This window comes from Thermobia domestica, chromosome 16 (assembly GCF_964235325.1).
Source record: "Thermobia domestica chromosome 16, izTheDome1.hap1.1, whole genome shotgun sequence".
Taxonomy (NCBI): Eukaryota; Metazoa; Arthropoda; class Insecta; order Zygentoma; family Lepismatidae; genus Thermobia; species Thermobia domestica.
This window is the reverse complement of record NC_137469.1, coordinates 100,012,775-100,034,823: the sequence shown is the minus strand read 5'-3', so window position 1 is coordinate 100,034,823 and position 22,049 is coordinate 100,012,775.

Here is a 22,049-nt window from a genome sequence, read left to right as displayed (position 1 = left end):
TATTCCTAGCTTTGTTTGCAGGTCTATGCAATTTCGATGTTTCATTTGTAATTTGTAGCACACATGTAGACTATTCTGCAATGTCCATGTTCCATTTCTAGATAATTTGTACAAGAATGTGTTGTATGCTTTAGAATGTAGACCAAACATGTTTTTTTTTCCTATTGTAGCATGTAAGAGGCCTTAATAGTTGTAGCATATTAACATGTAAGAGGCCTCTGTTTAATTACATGCCTCATTATAACTTCTTGTTCTTGTTTTCGGCAACAAAATCTTGCACATTATGCCCTTACAGAATGTGTTCTTAATATCGCACCGGGGTACGATATTATGCACACTTGTTTTCAACTCGGAAAATCGTAGACTTTTGTTTAAAACGTTATGTACAAGTACATAATGTATTGAAATCCATTCTAGGCATCACACGAGTTGGCAAACACTCCATCCTTTGCCTTGTCCTTGTTCTTTTTTCATTTTCAAGTATTTCTGTTTCGCTACGTACGAAAAATAAAATGGGTGCGATATTCGGCACCTCTCCCCTACTTGTAAGTAAGACCAAATAAACTTTTTGAGTTCTCCTTTAAAATGCATGTTTTTTTTTTTTTTTTTTTTCATTCTGTATCTCTGACCATATTAAAACTATACACTTTTAAAAACCGTCAGTCCCATTCCGGACACCATGTATTTTATATCAAAGCAAAGTTCTGCATGTTAAAGGAAATGAAGCTCGTGTGAAGTATGAGCGGACGCATCATTTCATTTTTACCTTTCTGTTCGTGTTCCATTCTTTTATGGATGTAGAAGTTTCTTATGTTTTTACTAATCTTTCTGCCTTTCATTCCAGTTTCAATGTTTTTGTTGTACTGTCTATGCATGATAGCTGCTTCTGTTGTAGTTCTATATAATTTTAATTCATGCGAAATTTGTGCACATTCCGTCCGAACAAGATCTGACAAAGATATTCCCTAAATTGCTCATAACAATGTAAAATTGTTACCAGAAATGAGTGATTTTGTGTCAAATTCTGACACTAGCAAGTCGCTCGATGGTAATTTCATAATCCTTAGTTACAATTATCTTAAAGTGTTACTGATGAAGGAGAAAGAATATTTCCACTTTGAGTGGCAATTTGATATCGGAAAACTTTAGAAAACCAAATAATAATAATAAACTTTATAGAAGTTTCTTAGTACTAAATAGTAGTTTATATTCAGAATTTACTTCTTTTTTTTTTTTCAAATGTTACTGCAGCACTTTAACTTCAAACCGTAACTCTGGGTCCTTATTAATAGTGCAAAACATAAATACAGTAAAGATTAATATGTATTACAAAATGTAATTATCTTATTCTCCGGTGATTTATTTTACAAAGTAATTGAGTTCCTGTAATTAAACTTAGCCAAGATAAGTTCTTTTCGGGCAAAAAGCCACAACATTTTTCTTTCTGGCTAAAACCACGATATTAATATATGGGGAATTACCACGTCGGGCGTAAAGCAAGCAGCCAACAGGAATGTATGTAAAAAGAAATATTCTTCAAGAGCAGCGTAACATATTTCAACTGAAACTGAAAGATTTTTGCCACGCTCGAAGAGAACGTGAACATCAGGGAGATTGCTAACATTCTGATGGATACAGCTGCGAAGATGGGGGGTATTAGAAAGAATTATAATCTCGACATCTGATGAAGGAAAGAAGGATAATAGTGAAAATGCAAGATCTAAAATAGAATATGTGGAATTTTGCAAAGCAATATGAAAATACGGTACAGAAGATTCAAGAAAGTTTAACAACTATCTTGTAAGAAAAAGTAAATATAACATGGACCTTAAAGAAGGCAAAGCAGACCCTAAGCAATGGACTGAAGTAGATCGAAGCTCTGAAAATAACAGATGACACGACCACTGAAAAACGTGAATAAATAACTACTGAAGAAGATTTAATTATTCAATAACAAATTATTCCAGTGATGAATCAGAAGTGAGAGTAAGTGAAGGTAAAGAAACAGAAATACTCCAGTGTTGCAAGATAAAATTGAATTCGACATAAGGAGCATAATAAGAGAAAAAGATACCAAGAGTTAAAATTATTAGACACAGTAAAGTAAACTGTTGAAGAACCTTAAAAAATCTAGCAAAGATTTATACAAATAAAATTACTACCAAGTGACAGAGTTTTGTACAACTGTAGTACTCCCATAAACATATGCTACATAGGAAAAGACACAACATACGGACTTACAGACACATAAATTTTCTTCCTGAGATTTAGAAAGTTTTCTTTTTCTCGAAAGTTATTGACGCTCCTGTTAGATACATTTAAACCTGATCCTACAAAGAAACTGTACGTTTAAATGTGTTACAGCACAGTATATCATATTCAAATGATGAAGAAACTGATAGAATGATCGAACAAGTATGAATTATTCTTATGTGCTGCGTTCATTAACTATGGAAAAGCTTTCGATTCCACGAAGACCTCTTCTGTTATTCACACTTTTAAACACTTCGAGCTCGACTGTATTTAAATGCCACGCAACCACTCTGCCGGTGGATTTAAAGGTCATTATTCTATCTAAAAAATAGCAATGTTATTTTAGAAGTTACAAAGGTGAAACTTGCACTAAACATTTAAAGACAACTATAAATGTTTACACTTAAATTTCGTGTACCTGCATCACATTGTATATCTGTAGATATTCTAAGGGAAATATCCACATTTTTGTAACATTCGGGAAAAGTTTGAAGTTATATAATGCACTGAAAGTAGTATTTTTTTCACTTGATATTCCACTTTTTCTATATATATATAACTAAGTATTTTCTGAGTATTTTACAAAATGCATTGACACTATGTAACATATAAAACATTATTCATAATTTGCAATAATCGTTAATTCTAAGAATACATAGATTATCTGTAGCTATCATATTTGTTCCAAAATAAACATCGGACAAATAAACAATATCATTCGGGTCTTTAACGATTTTGAGTAACAAAGTAAAATCTGTAGATAATGTTGCTACCACTCCCAAATTTACCGGTATTAGCCATGACTTCCAACAATGTATATTTATCCAAACTGGATTCAAAACCTTCTTCATGAGCATAGTCAAAGTGGTTGTCAGCCTCCTCGGATATGTCTCCTTCCGTCTTATTGTGTGTTATAGAAGAAAAATCTCGTCCAGTTCTTTACCAGGAGGTAATGTGCCTAAGATCGATGACACATTCCCGCGCTGGATGGCGATGCTGATACGTTGGAAAAGGAATGCAGTCGCTCGGGGGTCACCAGTTTTGATTGCTATTCGATGACCAACTTCATTAATGAAATTAGATCCTTCGTGACCTCAAGACCCACTGGTTTCTATTGCTACTGTTACAAACCAACATTTGTTCAATAGGTTTGAGTATTTTAGTCTTTTGTCTGATTCTCTGTGAGCGGCGACGAGACCTGCCTGAATTGAAGAATGGGGTAAGTTGGAAGGAGCAAACGTATCGGAACATGTGAAATCCCAGACTAGTGCTTTTCCATTTTTCCATGGTACCAAGGTCATGCCATCAGGCCTTTTACCATCAGAGCGGCAACAACCATTTGGTTCTTTTATTGAAGGAACTCCCGCTGAAACGAGGGCTCTACAAATAATGTCGTTTACAATATGATGTCGAGATTGTCTTCCCGCACTTTTTTTTGCATGAAAGGCCATGTAATCCTTTATTATCAACATATGCGTTGCAAGCAGGACAAAAGTGAGGCTCACAAATATTAGCACCTAAGCGCAGAGCTGTAGCAATACGAAAGCTCTCATTAGAAAGGTGTAGGCCGAGTGTGTGAGAAGGTAGGGCTTGAAGCCATGCTCCGTTTTTGGAGGAAGAGACAGCTAACAGCCTGGCTTTGTCATCTGGGTTATTAGTTGATGATAGGAGTGAAGATAAACGAAGCTTGACTATAGGTTCATCCCAAACAGACTGAACATGTCTTTTGTCGATAGGTGGGGGATCCATTCCAACCAGACTAGTCCATTTATCGGTGCATTCTTGTACATCTCGAATCGAGTCTAAGTCAACCTCCTGTTGAAGAAGAGATCCAATTAGTTCTCGTGAGCCATAGAATGATGCGAGGAAAGAAGGTATGGCGATATCCATGGCTCGACGAATCCCAAGGCCTCCATTCTCAACTGGTAAGGAAGCTTGTAACCATGAACTGTCTTTCAAAGAACAGTTTAGAATGGATTCCAGTCCTGTTCTAAGAGTGTGGTCGAATTTGTCAAGTAATTTATCATCCTGCCAAGAAGGAGAGCAACGGAGGAAATACAGTAATCTTGGAAGTGAGAGTGAAGCTCGTAGTAAATAATAAGCGGTGTGCAGAAAGTTTTGATAATTGAGAAAAGAAGAATTCTAATTTTGATATCTTATTATTTATCCATGGTCCAATAAAATTTTGCTCCTTGATTCGGTAGAGATGGCAGCCCCTAAAAGTTCCGCATTGGTAGGTGATAAGAGTTTGATACCAGGTGCTACTTCGTTAAACTTTTCATAAAGGTCATGGACTTCATCAGCTCTGGCGCTCAGAAAACTCACTTCACATTTGGCAGAGTAAAGAAACAATCCAATAGATGAAGCTTCTAGACGAATTTTATTAAAAGCGCGTAGTACTACGTCGATATTTCCAGCTATGGTACCGTCATCTAAGTACCAGATATTTAAATCTGTGTTAATATCCTTAATAATGTGATGGATTGTTAGGGCGAACAGTGCTGGTCCAAGTGAATTATATATATTCTATTGTACTTAATCACTTTGTGTTTGCATAAGACTAGAAGGTTTGAGCTTTGTGAGTGGGGAAAAATTTACGTCGATAATGCGGATCTTACCTTCAGAGAAATTACAAAATTCCGGTCTGCATCTCGTGGTACTAGCGCTACGCTCGGGTTCAAAGTGTAAAGGCAAATGATGCCAAAGAAGAATATTTAAAAGTTATAGATAATATCTATCAACGAGCTACTGTAAATATCCAGCTGTTTGGCTATAAAAATGAAATGAAATGAAGGCTTTCAGTTGTACGTTCCACGGTTATGCTGTGTAAACTAAAGACAGTGATGATGAGGAATGAAATGGTGCAATAAAGAAAGTGGGAGAAAACGGGAGAACCCCTAGAAAATCCACGTACACGGTGTTTGTTCACCACAAAGCCCACTTGGCTCGAGCTGGGTGTCGAAGTAAGGATCCCACGCATTAGAGGTGAATGCTCTTACACAAAGCCCTCTTAGGTGTAGGGAGGTACTTCAGGATGATACTATTTCTTCCATTGATTTTTCATAAACAAACTTCAGTATGTTTTTCGATATCTGAAGTGGGAGTACGAAGGGTTAAATATAAAGGAAACCTCTGACCTTCCTTCGTTTCGCTGATGACATTGTTCCTCTTTAGAAACAACAACAGAGATTTGCAAGACATGATAGTTGGAAAAGAAAGGAAATTGGGTTGAAAATGAGTATGGAAAGGACGAAAGTGATGATCAACAAAACAATTTGCCAAGCAAATTAAGCCTTGAAGTTGAAAATTCGGAATTATAAATTAATTCCTAAATGTATCTGAGATCAGGAGTAGGCTGGAGCGCATTCGGAAGGAACAACTTCATACTGAAAATCAAACACCAATGGATCTAAAGCGTAAAATATTCAATGAATGAATGTAGTGTTCGAAGTGGGGAAAAAAGTAGAGGCTGTATGTCTTATTAAGATGTTGACTTGACATACCGGCTATCTAAATGTTGAAATACAGTGAGGGTATGTTGCCTAAAAGATTACATTTCAATTTACATAATTACTCAAAATCACTGAACAGCTTCTATTTAGTTATGGGGGAGGGAGAACATGGGGGGACTTTGATTCCTCGTCACAACAACTTTCTGAAAAAAAAATTAAAAATATCCTCTTATGTTGTATTATAGAGAATTATACACAAAAATTCTCAAAAACCGACTTTTTATATTAACAATTTCCCGCTGGGAAAACTCTCGGATCCCGCACTCTACCGACGGGTATTCCAACCCCCCGGAAGATCCGATCCAAAACCCCACATGTCCGAAATCTGCCCATCATCAAAACACGACATAAATGTGAATTAAGACAAGAAGAGACACACATACCTACGAAAGAAACAATTCAATATGGCACATCAAAATATAAACTAGATGAAAAACAAAAGGTAGGAAAAAGATAAAAATGTCGGTGTTGTCAACTTAGAAATTATTTCTACATAAGAAATAAAATCTTCTTACACTTGGAAAGTTATTCAATTACTGTGTATAAAAATGGATTTATTAAAAGTATTTAGTATCTACTCTTTCGTGACGGTATGTCTTGATCACTGGAAAAGCAGAGGTGGTATGCCTTCATCACTGAAAAACCAGAAGTGGTATGACATACCACCGCATACCGTCTCACTTCGACCACTGAATGGATGTTTCCTGTTTTGGCACATGGGTTAGAGATGTGGATACTAACAAATTTAGGTATTCACAATCTTTATACTACAAAATTATGAATGAAAAGATGTATGCTACAAATCATCCACAAACATAGGAAAAGAACCATACGAATCAAACAGTGACATGATGAATATTATCATGAAAATAAACGCATTGAGTTGACACTGGGCAGGACGTTTTCCAAGAAGAAATTATGGTCGGTGTAGAAAAGCATTTTTTAAATTGAATACCAATAATCAGGGAGAAACTCGGAAACATCTTCGTATAAGCTGGCGTTACGAAATCAAGACATTCCAAATAACGTAGAAAAGCATTGCCAGAAATACATGAAATATATATATATATATATATTGCACGAAAAAATTATTCTGACCTAGGTTCCAGTTCTCAATACTAGGTGTCATATACTAGCTCAAATACAATATAATACATGTCTTAATACAGGGATACAAATAAGGAACAAAATTTTACTCTCCCAAGAACAAAGCTACTAGCCTACATCCCACAATAGAAATCACTTACTTACCTTCTTTATGATATTAAATACTCGCCCGCACCGATGAACCACTCGCCTCAGGCGAGTGGGCGAGTGGTTATTTGCATCCCTGTCTTAATAGTTTGCCTTGTCCCTAAAATGTCTGACCCTAAAATTATTTGGGCCCCAGACTCGTATTTCCAGTCAGCATGGCGACCTGGCATTCGGGCTTTTTAATACAAGTGACCCTTTCCCCTAAGCGAACCTTCTGGATCCGACAGTGCCGTTGATTCCAATAAAATGTTGAATTAGAATGACCTAACTGTTAATGTTGATAATGGTCATAGCGCAACTAAGTTTAAAGAGAGATGGTTATGATTGGAATACAGGGTTTGTCCGGAAAGTAATAGGACTGAGTCGATTTTAAAAAAAAATATATTGAGCCAATCGTTACAATTCTTTAAAAACTTTCAAAATAGGCTCCTTCTGCGTCGATGCAGCGCTGCCAGCGCGATTTCCAAGCATTGAAGGCGTCAAGGAAGTCATTCTCCGGAATAGCCTTGAGAGCCGCGGTGCAAGCTGCTTGGATCCCCTCTGTCGTCTCAAAATGCTTGCCTTTCATCAGGCGTTTCAGGCGAGGCAACAAAAAGATCCGGAGGGGCCACATCTGGGCTGTAGGGCGGCTGCGGAAGCGTTGGGATGCCGGCCTTGGTCAGGTAGCTGTTCACAAGAAAGGTGGTGTGAGCCGGGGCGTTGTTGTGGTGCAGCTTCCAGTCAGCTCCGATGTCTGGTCGGACCCGATTGACCCTTCGTTTGAGTCTCTTGAGCACTTCCACGTAAAACTTGGCGTTGACGGTTTGTCCAGGAGGAACAAATTCATGGTGGACGATGCCTTTGATGTCAAAAAAAAAAACAAAAAAACAATGAGCATCGTTTTCACTTTGGATTTGCTCATTCCTCCCTTTTTTGGGCGAGGAGACGCCGGCGTGTGCCACTCGGAAGATTACCTCTTTGTCTCGGGATCATACTCAAAGATCCATGATTCGTCACCTGTGATTACGTTATTCAAAAATTGGGGGTCACTTTCACACATGTTCAAATTTTCTTGGCACAATTCCACTCGCCGCAATTTCTGGTCGTCAGTGAGCACTTTTGGGACAATCTTCGCGCACACCTTGCGCATGTTCAAATGCTCCGTCACAATTTCATGAACCACAGTTTTTGGTAAATTTAACAACTGGGCAATTAAACGAATACTTAGTCGACGGTCTGAGTTCAAAACTTAGCGCACACGACTCACATTGTCGGTGTTTGTCGAAGTCGAAGGTCTTCCAGCACGGTCTTCATCGGCGACCTCTTCCCGGCCCTCCGAAAAGGCCTTGTGCCACCGAAACACACCACTTCTTGCTAAAGCATCATCTGGGTAAGCCTGCTTGATCATATCAAATGTCTCTGTCGCAGATTTAGCGAGTTTAACACAGAATTTAATCGCGTACCTCTGCTCTAACGAACGCTGCATTTTCGGCTTGCACCACTTACAGAAACACGTCGCGCGAAAAAGTCTATCCTGACTCTCCGTGTGCTCGGAGACAACTGACCAGCCGCTCGTTCGTTAGCTAGGAACGCCCTCTACCTGATCCAGTCGGTGCGCACACACTCCGAAGTACAGTCATGGCGGAATAAAATCAGTCCTATTACTTCCTGGACAAACCCTGTAGTTCTTGAAAAATGTGTTCGAAAACATGGTCGCATAGGTAAAGCAGACGCCGCCCTACTCAAACTAGTATACTCAACGTAAGACTGCTTGACTAGTATTAATCACACTTCGTATGTTGATAGAAATCTTGGTATAGATAGCTTTAAACCAAGATAGTTTTGATTGGTGATGTCTGTGAAGAATAGTAACTCTAAAACTGTTCCATAAAGGCATTGAATTCTCCAAGAGTAGCCTATTTAAGATAGACCTACTAAATCTAGCGTGTTGATAATAGTTATGATGTAGATAATTTTTGAAGGGTTACGATTGTCATTTCCATGAGAAATTGTGATCCAAGAGCTGTTCCATACGTTAGTGTTGATACCTGCAAAATTACTTGAGGAACATTGAACTAATTTTGCACAGTAATGCTGACTAATCCCTCGTTCACTTAGATTGTATTTAAAAAAAAAAAAAAGAACGAGTTTGTTTATACTTTTGAGGAATACATAAACTGTCTTAAACTATTTTCAAGACAACGAAATACAGGGTGGCTCACGACATTATTCACAATTTATTTATTTATTTGTATTGTTTTAGCTGGACCAGAAATCAAGTTTTCACCTCAACAATAGCAGCAGTACAGTTTGGAGCAACAATTCCATAACCTACGGAAGCCTAACTCACTACGTCGTCGCTAGAGGGATAGTGTTACAAAGATGGCTGAAAAGATGGCTGGAGACATAACGAAACAGCGATAATCAATTCTCCTTTTTTTTTTTTTTTTTTTTGCGAGACAAAAAGTATGGCTATTGTTCAAAGGCATTATCGAGAACAGTTGTTTCCTTGTAGGCCCCTTCCAACAAAACTATTCACAGACTGAGTGAAAAATGTGCGTGCACAAACAAAATTATATCGAAGCGACCTCGACACAAGCTTGTTTATTCTCCGCACATATTGAAGCGATAAGAGTTGCAATATCGAGAAAATGAGAAATCGGGAAGAAAGCAGCAGTGCAACTAGGAATATCCAGACACTTCGTTTAACGGATTCTGAAAACCGATCTCCATATGTATCCATACAAGATCACCATTGTGCAGAAACTCACATATGACCACAAGCAGCACTAATATTCGTTCGTTGGGCTAAGAATAAACGACAAACTCGTAACAGCGTTTGGCTTTTTGATGAGGCACACTTTCATTTGGGTAGTGTGGTTCACAAATAAAATATACGCTTTTGAGCTAATAAGAATCCGCTATATCTTCACGAAAAGCATTATGATCCTAGGTTTACAGGAAGTATCTAGCCACAAACAGACTGGGCTTTCTTCTTCGAAGAAGCAGTAAACACTGAGAGGTATTTGACAATGCTACACAGTAATTTTGTTCCATAGCTGTTTGCTACTGCCTTTCCCATCAACACGCTGTGGTTTAAGCAGGATTGTGCAAGACCACACATTGCAAACGTTGTGTTGAATTTCTAACAGGAGGCTTTCAAGGTGTAGGCCATTTAAATAGGTTTTGAAGATGTATTTGAATTTCTATCTGCACTATTGTGCAGTTATACTAATCCAAACTTTCATTTCCATGTATCACTAGTAAGGAGATTTTATTTGATATAGGAATTTTATATGAGAAAATATTAACTAACATTTCAAAATAAATACCTACGCAATTAACCATAATTACTCACTACTTTTTTACATTGTTATCCTGGCCTTAGTCTTTACACCCACTCCTTAATTTCCAGTTTTCATATTGTCATTCTGTGAATAATACTTAATACTGGGGCGTAAACTCAGAATCGAACCCTTGATCACAGGTTCTCAATCTAGCTAAATCTTAAGCCGATTTCTCACAGAATATTGCGAGAGATAAGAGAACATGAATTGAAGAGAATTTGAAACTGATAATTGAATGGTAAAGAGTTTTTAATTTCATTACTTGCTCTTAACGTGTATAAAGGTTGTGCTTGGGGTACGAAGTAAGGAATCTGAAACTATCAGATAAAGTTAATATGAAAAGGCACTTACATTGTGATCCTTGTAGGGTAACTGAAGTAAAACCTCATATGCTCCGGCTCCTCTGTAGCTTATGTAACTTCTAGGCGAATGGCAAGTCTACAACTGAAGAATAGACTTGAAGTGTTTGTTGAGTGAACGTGGGTGGTCATTTTATATAAAACTGCGGAATGCAATCCGCATGCTTTTCATATTTCCTTGTCTTGGAGTTCCACGTGTATGTCCGATTGAATAAGTTTTGGGCTTATTTCAATAAAGCGGACTTGATCCTGGAAACGCAGTTAATATTTTGTACCAAGCTAGCCTTGAATTGTTTACATAGATTTTTTTTTTTTTTTACAAAAGTTTAAATATTTTCAATAATTTCGGGGTTTTAAAATTTGGTATACTACAATACTGTATATCTTTTAGAACTCTGAAGAAAAGGTAACCGGTCATTTTATCCCATGTTTCTTGTTTAGTGGTGTTATCTGGAGCTAGAATGGACTAGAACTTGATATAGGGAAAAAACTGAGAACACCGAAGTAACTCATAAATTACATGATCAATTAGGACGTTTTTGCTTAATTTGAACTCAGGTATCATCTCCAACTTTGTATATTATAAACTCTTTGTTATCACCCAATATCAAAAACTGAAAAATTTTCTTCTAACTGTTCTGAAAACCCTGCGCTACCAACACCAATAATATAAATCCAATTTGATGCATTGGTATACATTTAGGGTTTTGGCCCTAAATTATAGTTAAACGCTTAAAAAAAAGTACAAGATTATATTAGTGTTCGGGCTATCCCTCAAAGATAGCAGTAATTGAAGGCAATACAAGTAAAATATTTTCAAAGCAGCAATATGTGTGTTTTATATCAATGTCCATGTCTTGTAATTTGAGGATTGAAATACCAATTTGCCACGTTTTAGTATGGATCTAATGAAAGTCCATTCATAAAGGTGAAATTGGAAACTTTGAACTTTATGGCAAACTAATTATAATTTCTTTTTAGTCTAGTGAAAGATCAAAATGCTAACGTTAAAAATCTTGGCGTGGAAGAACCGGGTTCGATTCCTGATGCGACTTCACGTGATTCGGATTCTAAGTTAAGCTACACTGAGAAAAAAACTATGTGGTGTGCGTAGAAACGTAGGTTACATGCGTAAATCTTGTAGTTTTGGACTTAACATACGACTATATGTAACATTCTGTAGCAAACGTATAACTGATAACTGAACATATAACTGATAACTGAACATATAACTGATAACTGAACTTATAACTGATAACTGAACATATAACTGATAACTGAACATATAACTGATAACTGAACTTATAACTGATAACTGAACATATAACTGATAACTGAAAGTATTATAGGTTTTATAATACTTTCTATATAAGTGTTCAATCTATACATACTTTCTGTATGAAAGAAGGAACCTTGTTTAGCTAGTAAGGATCTCAGATACAGATGGACGTATGTAACATACAGCTAACGTATGTAATACACGGAAGATTGTTAGATGTTAGACATTTTGCAGCGGTATGATGTAACATCTAAGCGAGAAGAAGGCGGTACGTATGTAGCAAATGGTTAACATATGCTTCGTACAGATTTTCATAGTAAACATACGGATTCTGTACATTTGTACAATATACCACTCTCTGGATAACGGATTTTTTTTCAGTGTTATGTCACATAGCTTTGTTGCTGAAAGAGACGCTTAGCTCAATTACACCAACCAACTAAAATTAAAGAAAAAGCTATGCGCCAGGTATTTTCAGTTGCCAAAGGCGGCCTGAATCTCAGAATTTTTCGAATTCTACAGAATTAAAAGATACTGCCACTTGCAATAGGCCGAGATAAGGTTCCATATTGCTTTGATTTATTGAGGCTAAAAGGTGGTGTGGTTATCAGATGTTTTTTTATGCTTTGACTTTCTCGAAAACCCTGCAACAGGATTTACACTCCTCATATCATTTTACTTGTATTCGTCTCAATGGAGATCTTTAAATTAATATATGCCTGATCTTTTGACAGTTTTTTTTTCTTTTTGGTTAAACATTATTAGTACTGTAGATTTTTGGACTATTTATTTGTAACAACATGTAAAGGGAAAATTTTTTTTCTCTCCTGATAATGTATGTACGGTCTGCAACATTGACTTTTTGACCTTGTTTTTCAATTTAAGAGCATGAAAGCGGGTCTTTTGTTGCCCATCGAAATTTTATTACTTGACTTAATTTTCTTGTATCTTCTTACCTCGTACGCTTTTGCTCATTTCCTGTTTGTGAGATTCTTCCTTGTAAATATCTTTTTCCTTCATGTTTATATATAGGTCACCTGAGTTTTAATGTCTCGTTATTTCAGCAGGTGCTTTTAGTACGGCCGAAAGGAGAGAGAAATAAACACTAAACATAGGGAAAATGCTCCGTACAAATCAAGTTTAAACTCCAAGAAGAGGTTCTGTTCACTATTAGGTAGATTTTTAAATATATTTTATCTTCACTCAGAATTTGACTATAGCGTTTTTCATTTTGTTTGTTTGTTTGTTTGTTTTCAACCTTGGCTCCTATGTTTATAATCGATGGCAAACGACAAAAAACTCAATCTTCCCTATTTTTAATTTCAAATGGTGAAAAATATATCTTCATTCCCTGTTTTATTGTTTTTTTAAATGAATTTTCTTTCTTGTTGAAAGTAGTATAGGCATCACTGTCACGAGCAGGGACGCAACCACTGGGGGTGGTCCACCAGGTTCCGACCCTTCGCCAGAACTTCCTTACTCAACATACATTTGTACACTTTCCCAACAAAACTATTCTAGTTTAACAGGGAAATGATTGATGTAGCATGAAAATTTGATCTTACACTTGATCTGTACTCGTTCTCTTACAAACAAACAATCTACTGTGTGTTTCAGATATAAAGCATCACGGGCAATAGCCAATGGTGCGCGATATTCCGCGCGGTGCTGCCGGATCATGGACTTCCCTTTCCCTTCTCGCTCTTCCTCCAGTTGATATTATGACACATACATTGGCAACATTATTCGCAATGTAAATATACTATTCCAGCAAACTCAAGAATTTTGACTGTGCATCCTAAAGTATATATAGCAATTAAATTACTTACCTATTAACTTTTCCAGTGGATATGCTAAACACTCGTCTTCAACACTACTTTCACTATCGTCTATGTCAGTTAATATTTCGTCATTGTCTGAATCTGTCTTGTAAATTTATTATCATGGGCTAAAAAAAATTGTAAACACAAAAAATAATTCTTCGAGCCTGATTTCGTAGCACTTTATTTTTTATTTTAAAGAAAACTCCGCACTTGTACTCGGTTTGCTTAAAGACATTGTCAACTATAATTTTGGAGAACGGACGAACTACCACGAAAGAAAGTAACCCAGACACTGATGAATTCTGTTTGTGCTAGAAGAGAAGTTACGTTCCTACACAACTAGCCCCTTTGTTTCCTTCTCAGTTTTCATAACAAATAACATTCTTGGGCTTGGTCTAGGTCACACAAAAACAATCCGTCTGATTCCTAAGCAAGTCCATATGATGCAGTTTGTTTTGGGTTACGATAATTTACGACACCATTCAGACGCCTACTGCTTTTGAATCCCTGCTGGAGGAGAAAGAGGGAATAAGTGGTCGCATATATGTAAGGTAGTGAAACGTGAAGGGAAAAAATAAACAAAACATACTGCGTTTTTTCTGTCGAATAAGGAAGAATTTATCCCGAAGTAAATTTTAAAACAATATTACGAACTTCCCATACTTTGTTCTTACAATGTAAGGCATATAGCCACGGGGGAAAAGGGGACCCTGTCTTTCCAAACTATTTCCAACTCCAAAATGAAGTTCGTCTGGTATATGTTTAATAAACTTATTTAATAGTTAATGCAAATGAGGGACGCTTATAATAAAATATGAAAATTTAAAAACATCAAACATCATCAATACGGTTTCTGTACCTAATTAAAACAACTAAAATTAACCATATGCTTTATATTCTCATTTCCCTAACTGGGAACACACCGTATGAACTCTCTACTAGATTATTGCATAATAATATCTGAGTTGATATTTTTTCGAGTTTTTTTTTCCTTTACTATTTTAACCCATATAAATACAAAGTCAGATAAACAGACTGTTATAAACAGCATTTGTTTTCTTATGAATAGCTTATTGATTCATCTACAATCCGGTTTTCAACTCAGTACTGTCAAGATCCGTCTTTTGATAAGGTAGCATCGTGAAAATATAACATGTGTATAGTATGTATGGTGAGTTAAAATGCTTTCATATTCTGAAAGAGATTATTTGTTCTTTTAAATGTGTGAAAAGCTTTCCCCCTGAAAGTAATTTTCCCTTGAACAACCTGCTGGTTACACCCATGATTATTCTGTAATAAAAGTTGAGTTCTATTTCCAAATTGAAGAAAAATCCACTGGAAATAAGATGCGGGACTCATTGCTCGTTTTACTAATTGTTTTATATGGAAACCTTTATAAGCGTGTACCATAACAACCAGTTGACATAAAAAAATGTAGTTTTCACGTACGTGTTCGTAATTCTTTTCTCTACTTCGTAAAGTGAGCAGTTGATGTGCTAATACAATATTTCTAATAAGCGTCTCTGGTATTGTCAAGATTCGCAGTAGCGCGAGAAGTCAGCGTGCAGGACTGCTTATCGCGAATTGTCAACACCGCTCAAAGCCAATTGGACGCCGCGTGAAGCGAAAAGGAGGCCATGCCGCTTATCATTTGAAACCTGCAATAGTTGTGCCATTTCTTAATCAAAATATAGATGGAAGTATTTTACAATGGACATTTCCTTTTTGACCAAAGATTATAATTTAAAGACACCATCGTGTAGAACTAGTCTTCAATATACCACATACCAAAAATCTCAGAAAAACATTTCTTCGTTACGGAGATACAATGCTTCAAACAATGGAAAAATGAGCTGCTTACGCCACGGCAGCACAGACAAAGATTTTGGCGTGACGTCACAGGTCCATATCGCTCTGTGAGTCGCATTGAAAGCTTCAGGGAATCTTTTCATATTACAGTTTCTTACTCCAAACTACAAATAAATTTAGTAGAATAGTGAAAGAAAAAATGGCAAAATAAGTAATACACTTACTGTATATAAACGTAACGTGTTAATAAGACCTATTTTCCTAGCTTGAAATACATTAATGGTAATTTGTAATGTTCTATCATTACAAATATTTTTGATATTTGTACACTTAAGGAGGATTACTTTACTATTGTATTACCCCAAAAACATTAGATTCTAAGCACTACATCAGTTCATGCGCAGATTGAGAATATCTAGGCCACCATATTAAAACTTTTCTTTATTTTGAAGATTTGTCGTGAATCTCCATGCTATTATACTACGGCAACAAATAAGCACTTTCTGCACCAAAAAGCTCTTAATCCCTTTAAAAATATTCATATCCTATTACATCCTTTCATTTTTTCTACTATTTACTCTGCATATTAGCAATTTGGTCACCCCATACCATTGCTACAACTATTCTTATCTTAATGCTACAAGAATAGTATTATATAGCACTTTACTTTCTTACTATATTTCTACAAGAGAGTAGGGGAATGTTTTTGTACTCACCGTGATGGTTTGTTTGAAGCTGAAGAAACCTGTAGCGAATACAGGCAGACAGATGGTTAGGCTATATCATAAACAAGATAAGTGCTCGAGAATTTTTCTTGTGACCTAGGCGCCGGTTCTCAAACCGAGGCACCATAATAATACAATTTCATACAAGAGTCTTCATAATTTTATTTTTGATATAACTTATTTAAGAGCCAGACTCCTATTTCCAATCACCTTGAGTACCTGATGTCCAGGATTTTTCGAGCATGAACAAGAGGAATATCGACAGAAATTCATTATGTGTTACTTATGTTATTACTTCGAGACTTCAGCTTTTTCTTTTCAAATAACCTCACACGTAATACTGTTCTAAGTATACAAACATAAGTTTATTTATATTCTGTCTCCCCTTCAGCCAGGTCCGTATCCACGAGAGGCAGCCTCCCTAAACTTTTACTGGTTCTCTAAAATTTTCAAGGTAGGCTTGCAAATAAACTATAATATGGTGATGAACTATAATATTGTTGGATTAGCCCCCCTTTACATTTTGGGGGTGGCTACAAGCCTGCCTTCAGCTCTGAGATGATTAATGTTTAGTATATGGTGGTACATTTGCAAAAGATTATATCGTGAAAGTATTGCGTTTTTGTGTTGAGGTCCACAAGGTTTTTTTTTTTTTTTTTTTTTTTTTTTAAGCAAACGTTTGAAGAGTTCAGCCTTTGTTAAGTTTCGTCCAGTAGATTGATTTCTCTTATATTGTTTGACTCATTGGAACCGATTATTGTGTTCATTACACGTCATGACATATCACAAACATTCATTATCAAAGGACACAGTGGATCAATAGTGGAGCGCTCGTCTCTAGTGTGAGGGTACCTGGTTCGAATTCAAGCCATATGAATTTGTGGTCGACAACATCTTGTCCGTGAGTTTTCACGCGATTCACACGTTTCATCCCACATGACCATTCCACCGATTCTTTTATAATCAGTCACTCTCATTAATCATCCGTCTCCCTTTACCTACAGGACATATTCATGGAACATAAAAGTAGAAATTTCATTTTATTCAGTAATAAGCCTCTGTAACTAGTTTGTTATCATTACTGTGATAGGCCAACCGCATCTGTTTATTTGTTGGTTTAAATGTTAACTCATGTGCTCAAAACACTTCAGTCAATTTGTAAATGTTCACATGGACTAACATAAACAATTTACCGGTATGTTCCATGGGCTAAAGAAAACGACAGTAAGCGCGAAGATATTATGATGAAATAATATTGCTAATGTGTAAAGTAGTTCGATAATAACACTGGTAAATTGTCAGAATGCTCATGAACATAATTATCATCGTAAGTTTGTGTGTCCTTGTGTTGAACTCAATAAAGAATATTGGTTATTTTTACTTGGAGATATGCTTTCTCATGTATTAATTTCCTTGGGCTTCCCGCTGAGCGCATAACAATCGAATCCACGATGAACTTGCATATAAGAAATTAGCACTCTACTATCAAATAACTATGTTTTTATACGACGCAGACCTTTTCCCTTGTACCGACTTGTGACGTACAAACATGGTGGCCGTTGTTTTAAGCGCACGAGTAGCAGACCGGAATTCAATCGCAAATTTCGACTAGTTAGAATCGTCGCATGAGCGAAAGGAAGTGTTCTCCGTAATCAGCTAGCTCTGAAGTTTTTTTTTTTTTTTTTTTTTTAGAGCAATTTTAAAAAATCAGTGGAAAGTCCATTACTTAGCGTCTTTTTTTTGTGTGTGTGAGGGTGCAGAATAATAGGGCCTACCCGTTCAACACTATATACATGTAGTAGTTTGCAGTATTGCACCCCCCCCCCCCCCTCAAAGCTTGGATTCCTCTGAACAAAAATTTCTGGGTGCGCGTCTGGTCAGATGTATGTATCTTCGTTAGGACAAGATAAATAGAATTACAATCTGCTTCTTTAACAGTGTGTTTTTACATATCATCGCTGCGCCTCAAGAAACCGCTATGTAACATTGTAATTAAAAATGAGTTACATGTATATGCTACAATATGAGCATAAAATCATGTTTCATCTTCCCTTATATTCTTATATGTGAATTCTTAATAGTTTTATCGTAATAAGGTAGCATATATGATACTTGTTAATAATGCACTTTTTTTTTTTTTTTGGCTTCTGGAAAGTTTTCCGGAACCACACATAACGGTTTTTCAAGGCACAGCGATGATATGCAGCATATATATATAAGGAAAAATAGTGTCTCGCATAGCGCAATCTCTGAAGCTCTAGCTTTAGGTGCGAGCGGTCCCGTGTTCAATGTTTTCTAATGGGACACTCCATCCAAAACGTGTAAAAGCATTTTTCAGTCCAGCCATGCGAGTGAAGTATTTCCTGTATTTCATTTAGGGGGATACATCAGGAAAATGGGGGGATGATACCTAACACACATGTTTCAGGCTGCTTTCCTCCTTCCCCTCCTCGCTTGATCGTGTGCTCGTCAAGGGACATCGTCCCTCATACATGATGGAATTAAGGCCATACATGCCGGTAATGCCCAGAAATATAAATAAATAAATAAGAAGATTCTTTCCGGATATTCCTATATGTGATGTGAATTCTTAAGGATCTTCACTACAGCGAAATTAAACTACCGCTAATTTTAGGGTATTTCTGTAATATCTTCAAAGCAGAAACGTAGTGAACTAGATAATACGATTTTGCATGTGATACCGTTATCACAATTCATCTATTTGCTTTCGATTTGCAACTGTAGAAAGGTTTAGCATTTTTTGCGAGTTCTGTAAATAGCGGGATACCAAAAGCAGATAGGTGACTTGTGGTGAAGGTATCACGTGCAAAATCGTATTGTCTAGTTCACTACGTTTCTGCTTTTCGAATATTTTTATTTGTTTTGAAGATATTACAGAAAAACTCTAAAATTTGCGGTAGTTTAATTTCGCTGTAGTGAAGACCCTTAATATGTAGTTTTCTCATGATAAGGAAACTGACAATTTACACTTAAGCATCTCATTTTGTGCATCTCCATGTGATGAACTGATTGCTACCTGTCTCATCTTTGTACAATTTTAATGATGACTATATTTCATTATTATAGTTACTGCATGCCAAAGGTGGTTACTTTGATCTTACGCTCAATCGACCGAACGCTCACATCAACCTAACATATCTTTCACATCAATCAGGTATCATACCATAATCACTCAACATCCCTCACCTTCACAATATAATTTTGACATCACGCTCACTCGGCTTCACTCACATGTCACGATTTGAAAGTCGCATATACCCAAGTTCTAAACTCACTTTCTGTGATTGAATTCAAGTCAGTGTGAGTTCTGGGCTCGAAAGCTCCGATCTTATGAGCTTGAAATCTACACAGGAAAAACAAATATTAAAATAAGAAACAAAAAAGTTATTTCATTATAGGAAGTTACTTGTGTGAAGGAAGATTATACGCAATATATTTGATATTCATACCAACCAACGAATAAAATACTATGCTTGCTGTAATCGGTAACGAAAATAATTTGTAAGCCTATGAATTGTCTGACAATATTTATATAAGTAGCAGTGCTGCCATCTGTTGTTCTTGTATGTGCTAAGAACTTATATGTAATAATACGTTGTTCATTACTTTTTAGTGCAATAACACAAAGTAATGAAAACATGTTTGAAACAACACACAAGTAATACGCTGTAGTGGTAATTTTGTGTTGTTGTAACGCCATTTTTTGGTATGTTTGATGTGTTACATACAACGTCATAATAATAACTTTGATGAGAGTATAGGTCGTTATCCATCTTAATACATGTTGTGGTTAGCATTCGGCGTCAATTTTTGGGTTTAAAAAAATACGTTTATCTAAATTATCTCGTAAACATCCCATGGGGACTTCCACCCACCCATATCAGTTTTTTTTTTTTTTTTTACCTCAATAAGTTCTATTGTTTGGTATATACTTCATCGTTGCACATTTTTCCTTTAAAGGGTAATAATATTGTAGATTTTATTAAGCTTGAAATAGGGACCGCGGTGGCTCAGTGATAGAGCGTTCACCTCTTGTGTGTGGGGTCCCTGGTTTGATCCCAGCTCGCGCCAAATGAATTTCGTGGTGGACAAACACTGTGTGCGTGGGTTTGCTAGGGGTTCTCCCGTTTCCATGCACTTTCTTCATTCCCCAATTTCATTCATGTCTCATATTCACCGTCTCCTTTAGCCTAGCCGCCATAACCGTAGGGCGTAAAAATCAAATATTTCAAAGAATAAACTTGAAATAACGGGAAACAAATCTTCATTTTCTATTCATTTTCTTATTTGTAAATTCGCTTTTATCAAAAGCCAGTGGCGGTGACAACGGCCAGGCAGATTCCGCCGCGCATCCAGTATTAGTCAATTAAAAATTTTAGGTTATTCTCTAAGACAAGTAAGTTCCGTTTCACATTTTGAAACTACAGTGCACTTTCATAATACACAACTTCAATATTGAAACCGGAAGTAGCAGATATTTAACTTCCTGTTGTAATAGAAAATTCATGTAGATGAAACCTGTTCATCGGACGCTGAATCTATATCAAAAACAGTTTTTTGCTACCTCTTATAACAATTATTGCTACATAGGAATTAACATTGAAACCGGAAGTTGTATTAGTTCTTATTACTTCCGGCTACAGTAGAAGAATAAAACTGGGATTCGGAATCCACACCAAACACCGTTTGTCGCCTTCTATCACTTGAATCATTCTTCGAATAAGAAGAAATAGTTGATTTCTATCACTTCTGGTCGCCATAGAGAAATAAAGTCGTAAATGAAATTAATTCTTGTAATACTGAATTCATTAGAAACAAATGCTTCTCACTACCTGTTCCTGTTTCTCACTATGACGATCAGTATTAAAAACCAGAAACCAATATTACTAAAGAGGAAGAAAGATAGAGGCACAAGTTATTTTTGGGACGCGCAATTCATATCTAAAAGCCATTTCCCGCTATGTTTTACCGTATCTGCTCTTCGAAGATCAAGATTGAATCCGAAAAACCTCTTTACCCCTTATAAATTGCTTTTCAATCAATAAAATGATAAAAAACTTACGTCAGGTAAGTGATGGCTGTGGTCAAAATTCTATTGAGAAAACAATTAAAACCGGAAGTTCCGAAAACACTGTAGCGGAATTGCCGAAAACGCGGTAGCAATTTCAACCTGTTTTGGATAAAGAGTTTATACAAGGTGTTTCAAAACAACACCGACAACGTTCGGGAGGTGATTCCTGACACCAAGATAAGACGAAAAGTATAGACCAACCTGGGTGCACAAATGCTATCTTTCGGAGTTATAGGCTGCCGAAAACGTGAAAAAATTATTTTTAAAGATCCATAGCTTTAAAACTATGGGGCCTACCATAGTCGAGTCAAGATTTCATTTAGGAACTGGTATATGCCATATCCAAATATCCATGTTTCAGAATCCTGCGGTGCTTCCCCAACAATTTGTAAAGAGGTAGTTAGTTAGTACTTCAAATGACATGCCCGTAGTACCTTAGGATTCGGAAACATGGATTTTTGGATAGGGCACATATGCTACTAATTCTTAAATGAAGTCTTGACCCGACTTCGATAGGTCCCATAGTTTTGGAACTATGGATCTTTAAAGTTCATTTTTTCACGTTTTCGACAGCCTATAACTTCGAAAGGAAGCATTTGTGCACCCAGGTTGGTCTA